Below are 12,573 nucleotides of genomic sequence, written 5' to 3'. Positions count from 1 at the left end.
TCCGGCGGCGCCCTGGGGCTGCAGTGCGGGAGCCGGGGTGCCGGAAAAATGGCAGGGTGGAACAACAGAGAGTCAGAAAGCCCCTCCTGTGGTCAGACCAGAGGGGAGGCCTTCCACCTGGCCCTTGTGGGCCTTGTCCTGAGGGGTGGAAGGCAAGCACCATGTCAGTAGCGCAGGAGGATTCCCAGACTCTTAGTGACCACAGGGACCTCTAGGCTCTCCTTCTCCACTGTCCCTACGTCTAAGTGCGCATGGACCCCTGCCTTTGAGTCCTTTTGGGTTCCTGGGGACACAGGCCCAGCAAAGATGCAGTGACCCTTTGTCCTTGGGTCTGGCATTAGGGTATCCCTTCCCCTCCCTCCCCTATTTCCTGGAACCCCCGCCCCCCATGACTCAAGTGGGGGACACAAAAGAGCAGGAAGCTGCCATCCAGGGCCTCCACCCCCACCCTGTCATCCAGTGACGCATGCTTCCCTGGGGGTAGTAGGTCATCAGACAGACCCAGCAGTCAGGGCTGAGGCAGGGACTGCCCACTGGGGAGATCTTGGAGGCCCAGCGAGAGTGTGGGGATGGAGAAACTACAATTCCCAGAATGCAGGTGGCACACACCAGCACTCTTCAGGCATCTCAGGTTGCAGTGCATGCTGGGGTTTGTAGTTGTGAGCCGTCTGGGGCTAGAGAAAGGTCATGAGCTGGGGCAATAGGTCTCCAGTGTCCAAGCCTGGTGGATTTGAGACGGCAGCCCAAGAGAAACTACAAGAAAGAAACGGAAGTTGAGAGACGGGGATAGGCAGAGACTGGGAGAGGCAGACAGGCAGACAAACAAACATGTGGATTTGTGTTGGCTGGACTCCTTTGAAAAGCAGTGGAGGATAAGACTGGGGTGGGCCTGGGTGGGGGCGAGGCGGCGGATCAGCCGGAAGGAACAGGCTGTGCTGTGAGCTCTGGGGTCACACCTAGAAGGTAGGGTCTGCCAGGTTGGAGGGAGGAGGTGAGGGGCCTTGTAAACTCAAACAAGCCTGAGCTCCGGAGAGCTTTGCTGCCCCTCTCTCAGCAGAGGGGCAGGGGAGAGGCTGAAGCATGTGGCCTGTGCCCGCTGGCTGTAGACCTGCCCCCTGCCGGAGCCTGAGGCTCCACCCCACTGGCCTCCCAGGGAGGCCAGAGAGGGGATCCAGGCCCTACCTCTCAGACATTTTCACCCACTGTGGCTGAAGCAGATAGACCCCATTTCTGATTCCCTTTTGGCGACCACCTAAAATGTACTGACTGAGATCAACTCGTTTTTCCAGATTTCAGTTAATGGAGCTGTGGCTGGCCTCCTCAGGGACAAGGTGACAACAAGTATGAGATGCTGAAGTCCTCATGACCTCTTGCCTGCATCGCTGACCATAGCCCCTCCCTGTGGTCCCGTGACCTCGAGGTCTCCCCTCCCATCTGTGCACCACACTGCTGCCAGATTCATCTCAAAAGCAGGGCTTACCTCATGCTTTGGCTCTCCCTGAAACCTTCATCCCAAGGCCAAGGCCACTCCAACACACTGGCCTGGCCCGCAATTTCCCAAATGCACTGCTCACACCCTCTGTTCCAGACAAATGGGCTTCCTTGCAGATTCCCAAACAGTCCTTGTGTTTTCCTGCCTCTGGGCCCTTGCCTATGCTGTCCCCTCCACCTCTCCCTTTACCCTCTGACTAAAGAATATCCTTCTTCCCCTTCCTCATGCCCAGCCTGGGCAGCTCTGGAGGTGTCCTGCCCAGATCTCCCTTCAAGAGAGAACCTGCTGCAGGAAGTGCAGGTGGCTGACAGCTCTCAGCTGCAATGCCTTCAGAATCTACCCAGTGTTCAATGGAAGGCCACATGTTTCTGTGGAGGCCTCAGTCACTGAAACCCGGGAGGTACATGGGCCCACAATTTCTGCCCAACTGGGACTCCTCCATGGGCAATCTTTACGCGGAATTCCTATTGGCCTGGCAAGACCATCTCAGAGCTCCCTGTGGTCTGAGGCTGTTCCCATCTGACTCTTCTTCCCTCTCTCCTTCATGGATGTCAGACCCACATCCCATTCCGAAGGCTTTCCCTGCCTCCCAGTGCTCTTTCACAAGCATTATCCCCAATCAATCTCTTATGCTTCTAACTCCTTCTTGGCATGCTTCCCAGAGGACCCGACCAACACACAGCCCCGGTGTGTTTCCTCAGTGAGACCTTCCCCAGCATGCCCTTTCTCAGGTCTCCAGGCTACTCTTTGTCACCCTGCCACCAGGCCCTGGGAACATCTCTTGCTCTGGTTCCTCCCGGGGGTGGTTCTTGGGCAGCTTGCTCTGTGTCTGTGATTTCTCTCCCAAATGAACTTGTGTGCTGTGGAAGGACTGGTCAAGTTTTCCTCATTGTGGCTGCTGCTGGACCTGAGTACCCTGCACCGAGTGGGTGCTGCACGGACATTAGCTTGTTTAGCTGCAAATGTGGGCAGCCACCCAGGGAGCTGAAGCTGTGTTCTGGAGGCAGTGGAGAGCGGCCACCGAGAAGGGAGCTGGCTGAGGCTGGATGGGTCTGGGCGGGCAGAAAGGCGAGGTGAGGCTGGTGAAGGTGATGGGTCCAAGAGGGGGCATTCTCTGGCTACAGGGAGGTAGGGACAGTTGAGCACAGCTGCACTGATGGCGGGGGCCAGGGTAGGCTTGAATGGGTGTGGACAGAGGTAGCCATGGCAGGCGTTTTAGGAAGAGGAGGAGAAAGTCAAAATAGAGACAGGAAAAGTCGGAGTGGGGAGCTTTCACCACAGGGAAGGTTTCCTTCTCCCACTTCTCCTGGGGTTGTGGCCGGCATTGCCCGATGTGTCCTAACTTCCGACAAGAGACTGGCTTTCCTGACAGTTTGTGATTCTTCTACCTCTGGGATGGGGCCTCTCCCTCGCCCCCCAGGGCCCTGAGCGATTCTGTCTGTCTTCGTAACTTGCTCTTTGTCAGCCATCCCCGAGAGGGCATTGAGGCATATGAGTCTCAGGGGCTGACAGCCCTTCTTAACAATTGTATTTTTAAAAGCAATTTCTGGAAAAACAAATTTTCAAGACCCTGGGAGTGGAAGTTCCACTGATAGAAAAGAGTGTTAAATTGTGGGATTTCAAACTGGAAGTGACCTTGGAGAGAATCTGTGTGGGAGCCCAGCCCCTTGACCCCTGACAATGGCTGCATTTTCTGCTACTGAGGAGTCAGGCCCAGACCCCAACCTCATCATGCCTGATCAGTGAAGATGACAGACCCTTCTGTGGGTGAGTAGCCAGGCCCCTGGCTCCTCCTGCTCCCCCAGAAGGTGGCAGACCTTGCTCCTGCCTTCTGCTCAGAGCAGAGTGCTGAACTTGGCTTGAGGTGAGATGCCCTGACCTTGGCAGAGGGAAGGCCCTGGGTCTGAGGGGTGTGTGGGGTTGTGGGGGCTGTGGAGGGTGGCGGGTGGCGGGTGACGGGAGCGGAAGGCCCTGACTCTTTATAGCCCAACCTGGGGCTGTTCAGTGTGAGCTGGAAGTGCCCCACCCTGCCCTCTATGAGCGGCTTCCTTCCTGCCTGCTGGCAAGGGCTGGGTGGGGAGCGGAGGGGAAAGGAGGGAAGGGAGGGGAGAGGCAGGAGAGGCGGGGAGCAGCCCTCTGTGGCTCAGGAGGCCTCCGTCCTCCTCAGGATGTAACTCATGCTGCGTCGGGAAGTTGCGAGCGGAGAAATTTGCTCAGCTTCCAGATTGCAAGGCGGAGGCTAGGCATTTGTGGAAGAACTTTGGGCAGGGTCTGGGGCATTTAGGGCTCAGGCAGTGGGAGATGTTGCCTGTCTGAAAGGCGCTCAGCTGGCACTGGGGAGCTGGTAAGCAGCCCCGCCCTTCTTGAGGAAGCCACATGGGGGCAGCAGAGAGCTGAGGAGAAGAGTTTGGCGCAAAGGCCTGGGCTCAGTCACCCAGAGACAAGACAATGAGACCCAGGATGTGCGAGGGCCAGTGGCACATGCCTCTGGGCCCAGCTGGGGTTGTGGGTCCACACTAGCTTTCTGGGACCTTGAAGTGGTTTGTTTGCCTAAGTCTGAAGTTCCTGGCGATGACTCTGTGACTAGCCCACCCCCAGAGAAGCAGGGGTGCCTTTCTTGGTAAACCTCCCCACCTCTGCACAGACCACACGGGGTGTGGTGAACTGAAGGTACAGGGAGCCATGTCCAGCACAGCCCGGGGCGGGAGCATCGGGCGCGGTGGCTCCCCTGAGAGGAGGAAGCTGCTGGCAGTCAGACAGGGTGCAGGGACGCCCCCCGGTGCTTGTAGATGCCGCCCCCGTCCCACAGGTGGGCTTCCTGGGGCACGTGGGCCCTGTTCTGGAGACTCTTCTGCCTCCGGGTCCTCAGACTGGTAGGAAAGTCACCGGGCCGAGAGGCCTTGGAGAATCCTAACACTTTGCCCTGGGAGCGATGGTGTCTGTCGGCTTCTGGGTGCTCCTGGGAAGTCTGCACTGACTTCCTGATGGAAACCTGGGTGTCTCCAGGCCTTGATTCTCCTTGAGGTTTAGATTCTTCCTTCCGAACCATGGCCCTGAGTGGATTCTGTCCCTGTGTGGTGCGTGAGTGTAAGCATGAGTATGTGTGAGTGTGTATGGATGTGTGTGACTGTGTATATATATGTGAGTATGTGTGTGTGGGTATGTCTGTGTGTGAGTGTGTGTATGTATGTGTATGTGTGTGTAAGCATTTGAGTCTGTATGTATGTATATGAGTGTGTGAGAATTTGTATGTATGTGTGTATGTGAGTGTGTATGTATGTGTCTATGTATGTGAGTGTGTGAGAATGTGTGTATGTGTGTGAGTGTGCATGCATGTATATGAGTGTGTATGTAGGTGTGAGTGCGTATGTGTGCCTGTGAGTGTGCTTTCACATCCATGGGGACTTGAAATTGTGCTTCAATCCAGAGTGAAAACGAGGAATTTTTAGGGTGAGTAGAGGTCTCTCAAATGATGACCTTGGGGACCCCTGTCTCAGGTCATGAGGTCCCTACTTATAAGGCGACAGTGGTCAGGGATCAGTCTGACAAGCTCTGCCCTCTTCCCTGCTCCTTCTCTCCCCTCTTCTCTCTTTCAATCCCTCCGGCTGGCCCTGTTTCCTGGTGTGGTTGCTGTGGTGCTGGGTCTCTTGGGAACCAGAGCTTTGAGCATCAAGTGTGCCCAGTATGGAAATTCTGTAGCAACCATCACTGAGGATTGGCTGAGCAGAATCCCTTCCCCCTGCCTTTCAGGTGCCCTGGGGAGGGGCCAGGCCCTCTCTCCAAGCCAGGGTGGGAGGAGAAGTCTGTAGATCCCCTTATTGATTTGTGAGATATGGAGACCCTGATCCCAAACCCTGAGGTACCTTCAGTCATTGCGCTCTTTTTCCTGCCCTCCCAATAGGGTGATAGCCTTTTGACTCCCAAAGACCAGCAAATGAGACGTTCCTGGTATATTTGCTGTGGATGATCTGGGCCTTTCCTGGGGTTCCCATCCTGTTGTTTGGCTTCCTAAACTGCAGCCCAGGCTGCTGTAGGAACTGGCAGACCCTGGTTCACGGAGGAGCCTGATTTACACGGTGTCCTACCTCATGGATCCAGAAGGGGGAGTTCTCTAAGCCCTTTCTTTTTCAGGAGAAAAGATTCCTCTTTTTCTTGACATTCTGGGTCCCTGCACTGTGACTGACCTCTGCTGTCACCTTCACACGCTCACTAACTTTGTCTTCCTATAAGAAGTCCCCACGACGGGCAACTATTCTCCGGAGGGAAGGAGATGAGGTGTCCTGACTGCTGCTGTCAGCTCAGCCATGTTCTCCCTACCCCTGCTCCTTTGTAAAGATTTCCCTTCCCTCTCCAGCCTTAACATGGTCTCTCCCTACTCTAAAGTGAAAGCATTCATGGTCTGCACCACTTCTTGGCACTTGGGATCCAAGACCATGTGACTTCTCTTGTGGCTGCCGTTATTGGTATTTGGTTCCTGTAATATTGTCTATTCATGTGTGAGCATCTTTTCTTTCGAACTAACCGCAAAATTTTTAAGGTCCAGGGACAGAACTGTATGCCTTATATTTCTGGGGGTCCCACACAGCTTGAGGCACATGGAAAGTGATAGGTAATTTTTTGTGAGTAAATCAGTGAGATGACAGAGAGGGAGACCTGGTGGTCCTGAGTTCTATTGTCTGGTCCTTCACGTTGGCTGACGTTCCATGGGGTGGGATACCTTCCCTTTAGGATATGGAACTAGTGTTGGGTTATCATTCCTATGCTTATCCCCCTCCGCCCTAGGCTGGCGTAAGCTCTGAATTCTGCTTGATGAGTTTAGCAGAATAAACAGGGCATGGTTCTGGGGAGCTGACATAGCCACCTCTGTATCTAGAGCTCTCTGGGTCTTCTATCCTCTCTCTCTCTCTCTTTCACACGCACGAATGCACACCCACCCCTGGAATTCTTGATTTCCTAGAGCTCTTGTTATATGTGGTATATAGTCCCTGGCCTGGCCTGGTGCGTGTGGAGAAATTACCTGACTAAGAACTTGGAAACCTGCTTCTTGTCCAGTTCTGTTTCTAACCTGTGGCATGACCTTGGAGGGATCTGCACTGCTGTGAATCTGTTTTCCCATCTAAAATATGAAAGCATTCACTTCTGGCTCTAATATTTCATAAAGCACAGAAACACCCAAGGAAAGCCCAGGCGTTGCAAACATAAAGTCCAGGGGAGGATGCATATCTTTTCCTTGATGACTTGGGTGGCGGTGAGGGAGGAAGGCACATTCTGGACATATGGAAGTGAGACCTGAAGCTTCTTAGCACCGATTGGCAAAGTCAGCTCTTGCTTCACTCTATGCTGCCTCCTGGAGTTACTGTCCAGTTACAGAAGCATTTTCATGGTTTTCAGTGATTATTTAATTCACTGTGTCCCAAGGAGGGCCCCAGTCTGGGTCACCCGAGCTGCCCTCCCTGGTTTCCTGACGAGTCTGGCATGAAGGGTTTTCAGCACCTTGGACAGAGACAGAGCTCCCGGGCTGCAGGACCTGAACAGCCAAGAGAGCTTGGGATCTCCTGCCAGGCCAGCCAGCTTCCCTGGCGAGGTGGTTTGCTCCTTAATATTTTTCAGTCCTTCAAAGACATCCTAAAATAAAGTGTTTTAATTTTCCTTATAATCAGAATCTCCCTCCTCATCAGTCCCTCCTATATGGTAATTCTAGAGCTTCTACTTGCTAAGTTCTGAAGTCTCACTTAGGACCCTTATTGTGTCTGAGGAGGCTGAATCCCATCCTTAAATCAAAGGGACAGATGGCTGTTAAGGTCTCAGGCAGAGGAAACTTAAACTGGCCCCTCCTCTTTGTCATTTGGGGATAAGTAGATAGGTGGGATGACTACTCCATACCTGACCCCTACTGGAATCTTACTTTATGAAGATGCTCACTCCCTTCCTCTGTGCCTGAGAAAACCGTTACCATCCAAGAGGGCCCAGCCTTCCCAGGAAGCCCTCTTGGCTCCCCAAGCCCACTCAGAACCCTCCCTCCTTTGGACTCCTTGCACATATTTTTGGTAGCACAGTGTCACACTAGATTGTTTTCAAGACATTTCATGCCCATTCATTCTTCCTCCCCAGTTAGACTATGAACTCCTTGCAGGTGGAGTCTGTACCAAATGTCTGTTTCCTTTCAGGAGAACCTACAGTGATGAGCAGACGGCAGTGTGAAATGATAAGTCTGAGGGGCTTCTTAGCTGCCCTTAAGGGTGTCCCGCACCACTTATTTTTAATCTGAAATAAATATCCAGGATGCTATCTGTGGAGTAACTATTGGCCTCAAGGACACCCAGGATCAGAGATTAGAGGCAGGAGATAGAGGTGGCAATGGGTATTGATGGAAAATGGAGGAACCATTGATGGGTGGGGAATATGGTTGTGTAGAGTTAAGGAATCACTCACTTCTGGGGCTGGAAGAGATCTCAGAGATCAGCTTGTTTGGTCTCCTCATTTTACAGGTAAGGAAAGTGAGATTTAACAATCCTTCTAAAGTCAAACAACAAATGGGCCCCTTTCTATCGCCTCTGACCTGGTTTAAGTCTTTGACATCTCTCCCCTGGTCTACGGCACAGCTTGGTGTGGCAGATCATATTTTTCCAAGATGGTTGTGCCAATAGATCCCATTGCACCTGCTTTTCTTATAATATGTCAGTGACATTCTTCCACTGAGAGGCGGGGGTCTATGTTCCTCTCTTTGAATCTGATGGGCTGTGGTTATGGCAGGAGTTAATTTATGTGGCTTTCTAGGCTAAGTTATTAAAGGTGGTACAGCTGCTGCCTGAACCTCTCTTGGGAAACTTGACCTTGGAACCCAGCCACGATGCCGTGAGGAAGCCAGGCAGCCACGAGGAAAGGCTTCATGTCAGTGTTCTGGCCCCGGTCCTAGATGAAGTCCCAGCTGACAGCCAGCATCAACCACCAAATGTGAGTGAATGAGCCTTTCAGTCCCGAGTTGAGTGGAGCAGACACAAGTGTTCCCAGCTGAACCTGCCCAAATGGCAGACCCGTGAGCAAAATAAATGCTGTCATTGACTTAGGTCACTGAGGTTTGGGATGGCTGTTATGCAGCAATAAGTAATTGAAACACCTTGTATCTGCCTCAGTTTCTCCAAACTATTATACACGTCTCATTAATTCAACAGGCCTTTATTAGATACTACCTATGTGCTAGGATCTGTACAAAAACAGACGAGAGTTCTGTACAATACATGGACAATACATTTCAGCTGCTGCCACTGTTCCTTTGCACACAGAATAAAATCCATACTCTTTGGCCCTCTACTAACAGATCTAGCCAATTGCTCCACTGACACCACACCAAACTGTTTTGTCCCCAGATCTGATCTCCATTCTCCAGTCTCTATGCCTTTGCTCAAGTTGTCCCTTCCACCTGCAGTGCTTCTGCCCTGCCCACTCTCCACCTTCAAAGACCTGCTCTGAAACCTCCTCCCCTCGAAAGACTCTCCAGCTGAAAGTACCGACACCTCCTTGTAATCCCACAACATTTACTGCGAACTCTACAGTTTCTGTCCGCCCATCACCTCTCAGGAGACTGTGAATCTCTGGAGGAGGGATCCTGGCTTGTCCCTCCTGTCCCCCCACAGGGCCCAGTACATAGGAGGCCCCCAGGAAACATGTGACTAGTAGCTGAACAAGAATTAGAAGTCAAGTCTCCTGAATCCTAGTCTCCAACACCTTACTTGCTTCTTTTGATATCACCATGGCAGGGAAGAAGTCCCGCCAATGGTGGGTATCAGGCGGGTGGGAGAAGACCTTGGTCATGGGCTGGAGGTTGACAGGATTGCTGCACGTGGAGCTGCAGATGGCACTGAGTAGAGGGAGCTCTGGCTCCTGACTAGGGGTTTGAAGTGGGTCCCTCTCTCCCTTCCTTCTTTCCCTTCTTGCTTTCAGCAAGCCCTGAACATCCTCTTCTGGGGGATTTCTTTGATCTTCCTCTCCTCAAACCCCAGTTCATACCTGAAAACATCTCCATTCTCAGGACCCAGTTGCACAGAAAAACAAGGCCCCACTGTGCAGTCTAAGCTTCCCCTTGTTCTGTGTTCCTCCTCCCGCGGGGTTTCTGAGGAACCATTCCTCCATAAGCTGTCTTTCCTGTGCCCATCTGACTGGAACTGCTTCTCAGTCCCCTGTGTTTGTCACTCCCTCTCCTGGGCCCGCCTTTGGCTGTCTTGCCTGGCCTCCCTGCAGGAGTCCACAGGGGCAGGCTTCAATTCCTTTTTCCCTCCCAGGATGTCCTGGCTCAACTCCCTCAGACTGAGCAGGAGCAGAGAGTGGGGTGGGCAGGATGTTTTCCGCAGACTTTTCTCCCTAAATTGTCTCTTTCTGGGAGCTGGGAGGAGCCTATGTGTCTCACTGTCGGGACAGCCTCTCCCTCCCCTCAGTCACAGGCAGAGATGGTCCCTGAAAAGGGCTCTGGGAACCTGAGGTGGGGGGTGGGCTGAGTCTGGTGGCTGTGGGTATTCAGGTTGAGCACTTAACTCTTTTTTTTTTTTTTTTTAAGTTTTATTTGGTGTCAGCTCTCTAACACTTTTTTTTTTTTTTGAGGAAGACCCTGACCTGGGGCTAGTGGAGGTGGGAAGGTGGTGGCAGGGGAGGCTTCTCCATCAGCCAGCTCATCTATTGCCCTTTACCTCTTTGTGCCTGGCATCTGTGGCCCCAGGAAGGATGCCTCTGGGGAGAGCTCGTGTCCATTTCACAGCCTGTCTTCCTTGTCCTAGTCCTGGGCTGTGGGGGTGGCTTAGGGGGACTGCCTTCAGGCTCTCCCCTCAGCCTCTAGGAAGTCGGAAATCTGCATTCAACTTTGACATCTGAGTGTGTGCATGGAGAGAGAGAGAGAGAGAGAGAGAGAGAGAGAGAGAGGGAGAGAGGGAGAGAGAATTTATGTCTTAATTAGCCTGAGGGAGCAGCTCTTTCCTGGCCTGCCTCGATGCCCAGGTGGAGGGTTGCTCTGTGCCTGATCGCCTCTCTTTTGGGAGGATCAAGGGTCCTTCTGGTTCCTTTGTCCTCCATGGGGGATAAGAGCAGAGGCCTGTCCCGGGAACATGGGCGCCAGTGTGGACAGCTGGCCAGACCACATGAGTAGCACCTTTCCTTGGGTCTGGCTCTCCCTCGCCCTTGGTCTGGAGAGAAGGGGGTGCCACAGATGTCCCTTTCCATCTCTTCTCTTCCCAAGCCCATTCTTTCTGCAGGCCCTTTCTCACACTCTCAGTCCCTGGACCTGAGGGGGGAGGATACCGCACTCAAACATGAACCACCCTGGACTCGGGTCAGGCGATCCAGCAACCAGGGTGGTCTCTGGTGGGGGAGGGCCAGGCCCATTGTAGTCTGGGTTCCACCCAGCACCCAGATGGATTGAGATGTCTGATGCCCGGTCATAAAGGAGGTGCAGTCTGTGCCACCGAAGGCCCTGGGCATCTCAGAGTGCAAGCAAGAAAGCTGCCGGAGGTGGCGAGGGCCGAGGGGATGACTGTACAGGCAAGAGCCTCTGGTCTTTTTTAGCATCAGCTGGTGGAGCCACCTCCTTCTCTCCCACTGGCTGCCTCCCTGAGTCACTGCCCACCCACCAGCAAATAAAAAAGGGGTGTCATCTGCTGGCCAATGGCCCCATCTAGCCCCAGTGTTTGCATCTTTTTGCTCCTGGGTGGAAGGTGAGAGTCTGGGTAGGGTGGTTTTGCCAAGACCTTTTCCTCTGGGCCTTTCTCCTCCCAGACTCTGCTTCCTTCTCTGCCCTTTGTACCTTCCCTCCCCCCACATCCCATGATGGTGCTCCCTGGTGACAAGACCCACCCCCTTGTTCCAAGGACAGAGGCAGCTGCAAGCCCTCAGGGGCCCCCACATGGCCCCATCCATCCAGCCGGGTCTCTGACCCAGGCTTCAGGGGAGGGGACCCATGGGGCCGGCTGGCTGCTCAGCTGCCAACTCCTCCCCACCCGCCAGCTCAGCTGTCAACACTCGCCTTCCCGCCCTGGCCTTCTCGGGGCCCTGCTTGGCTGCTTAAGCCCAGGGACACCGCGCCTCAGAGACCCTCACTCAGACCCAGGCAGGCGGTGGGCAGGCAGCGGGCAGACACCCTGCCTGCCCTTGAGCATCCTCAGGCCTCCTTGCCTAAATAAGGGAGCTGCAGCTGGAGCGAGCCAGCTGGCCGGGGGGAGGGGCCTGCGGCTAGGCCAGGGTTTTCCGAGGGGCTGGGCCGCCGCAGCGCCGCAGGGCCCCGAGCCCGCCGATTGGGCCTGCATGGCTGCCCCGGGCTGCAGAGGGAGGGCTGGCCGCTCGCACAAGGGGATCCCCAGGCTGGAACCTCGCGCTCTGGGGCCTTTCTTTGATCCTGTAGCTAGGAGGCCGCAACTCCTGTCAGAATGTCCCTCTCTGTGCAGGAGGGCCCCGAATAACCCCAGAGAGGGCTGTGTGAGTGTGAGTGTGTGTGTGTGTGTGTGTGTGTGTGTGTGTGTTGGGGGGGCGTCCCTGCTTTGGGTGCGTGCCCCTCCTCAATCTCATCCACTCTTATCTCAAATCTCGGCTGGCCTGGGGCCTCCAGATTGTCTTGCCCTTCACATTTCCCGGGTCTCTCCTGACCCTGAGCTCGTCCTCCCAGGGCCCAGGCCTCGCCCGTGTCACCTACAGCAGGCACTGAGCTCATGCTAGTACCAAGTCAGTGCCTGGCATGGTGGGGGACCAGGGCACAAGCGACTGGCCCTCTCCCTTCAAGTCAGGTTCTTCAGCCCTTCGAGTCCGGGGGTGGGGGCGGAACCCCAGTTCCTCCCTGGCCACCTCAAGGCCGGCCGTCGCACCTGTCCTCACGGTTCCCCTACCGAAGGGTCCCTTCCCCCTCTCAGGGCGCGCGAGTCCCGGGGGCTCCTGAGCTGAGCGAGGGGCTGGGTGGGGGGAACCCTCAGCACGGCCCAGCCAATGGGAAGGGCGGGCGCGCGGGGTGTGGGGGGGAGAGGGCGGCGCTGCAGGCGCGCGGCGGGCGGGGGCCGGAGCCCGAGGGGCGCGCGCCGCGTTAACCCTTCCGCGGCCGGGCCGAGCCGTAG

This window comes from Equus caballus, chromosome 4 (assembly GCF_041296265.1).
Source record: "Equus caballus isolate H_3958 breed thoroughbred chromosome 4, TB-T2T, whole genome shotgun sequence".
NCBI classification, from domain to species: Eukaryota; Metazoa; Chordata; class Mammalia; order Perissodactyla; family Equidae; genus Equus; species Equus caballus.
Note: the sequence above shows the minus strand (reverse complement) of the source record.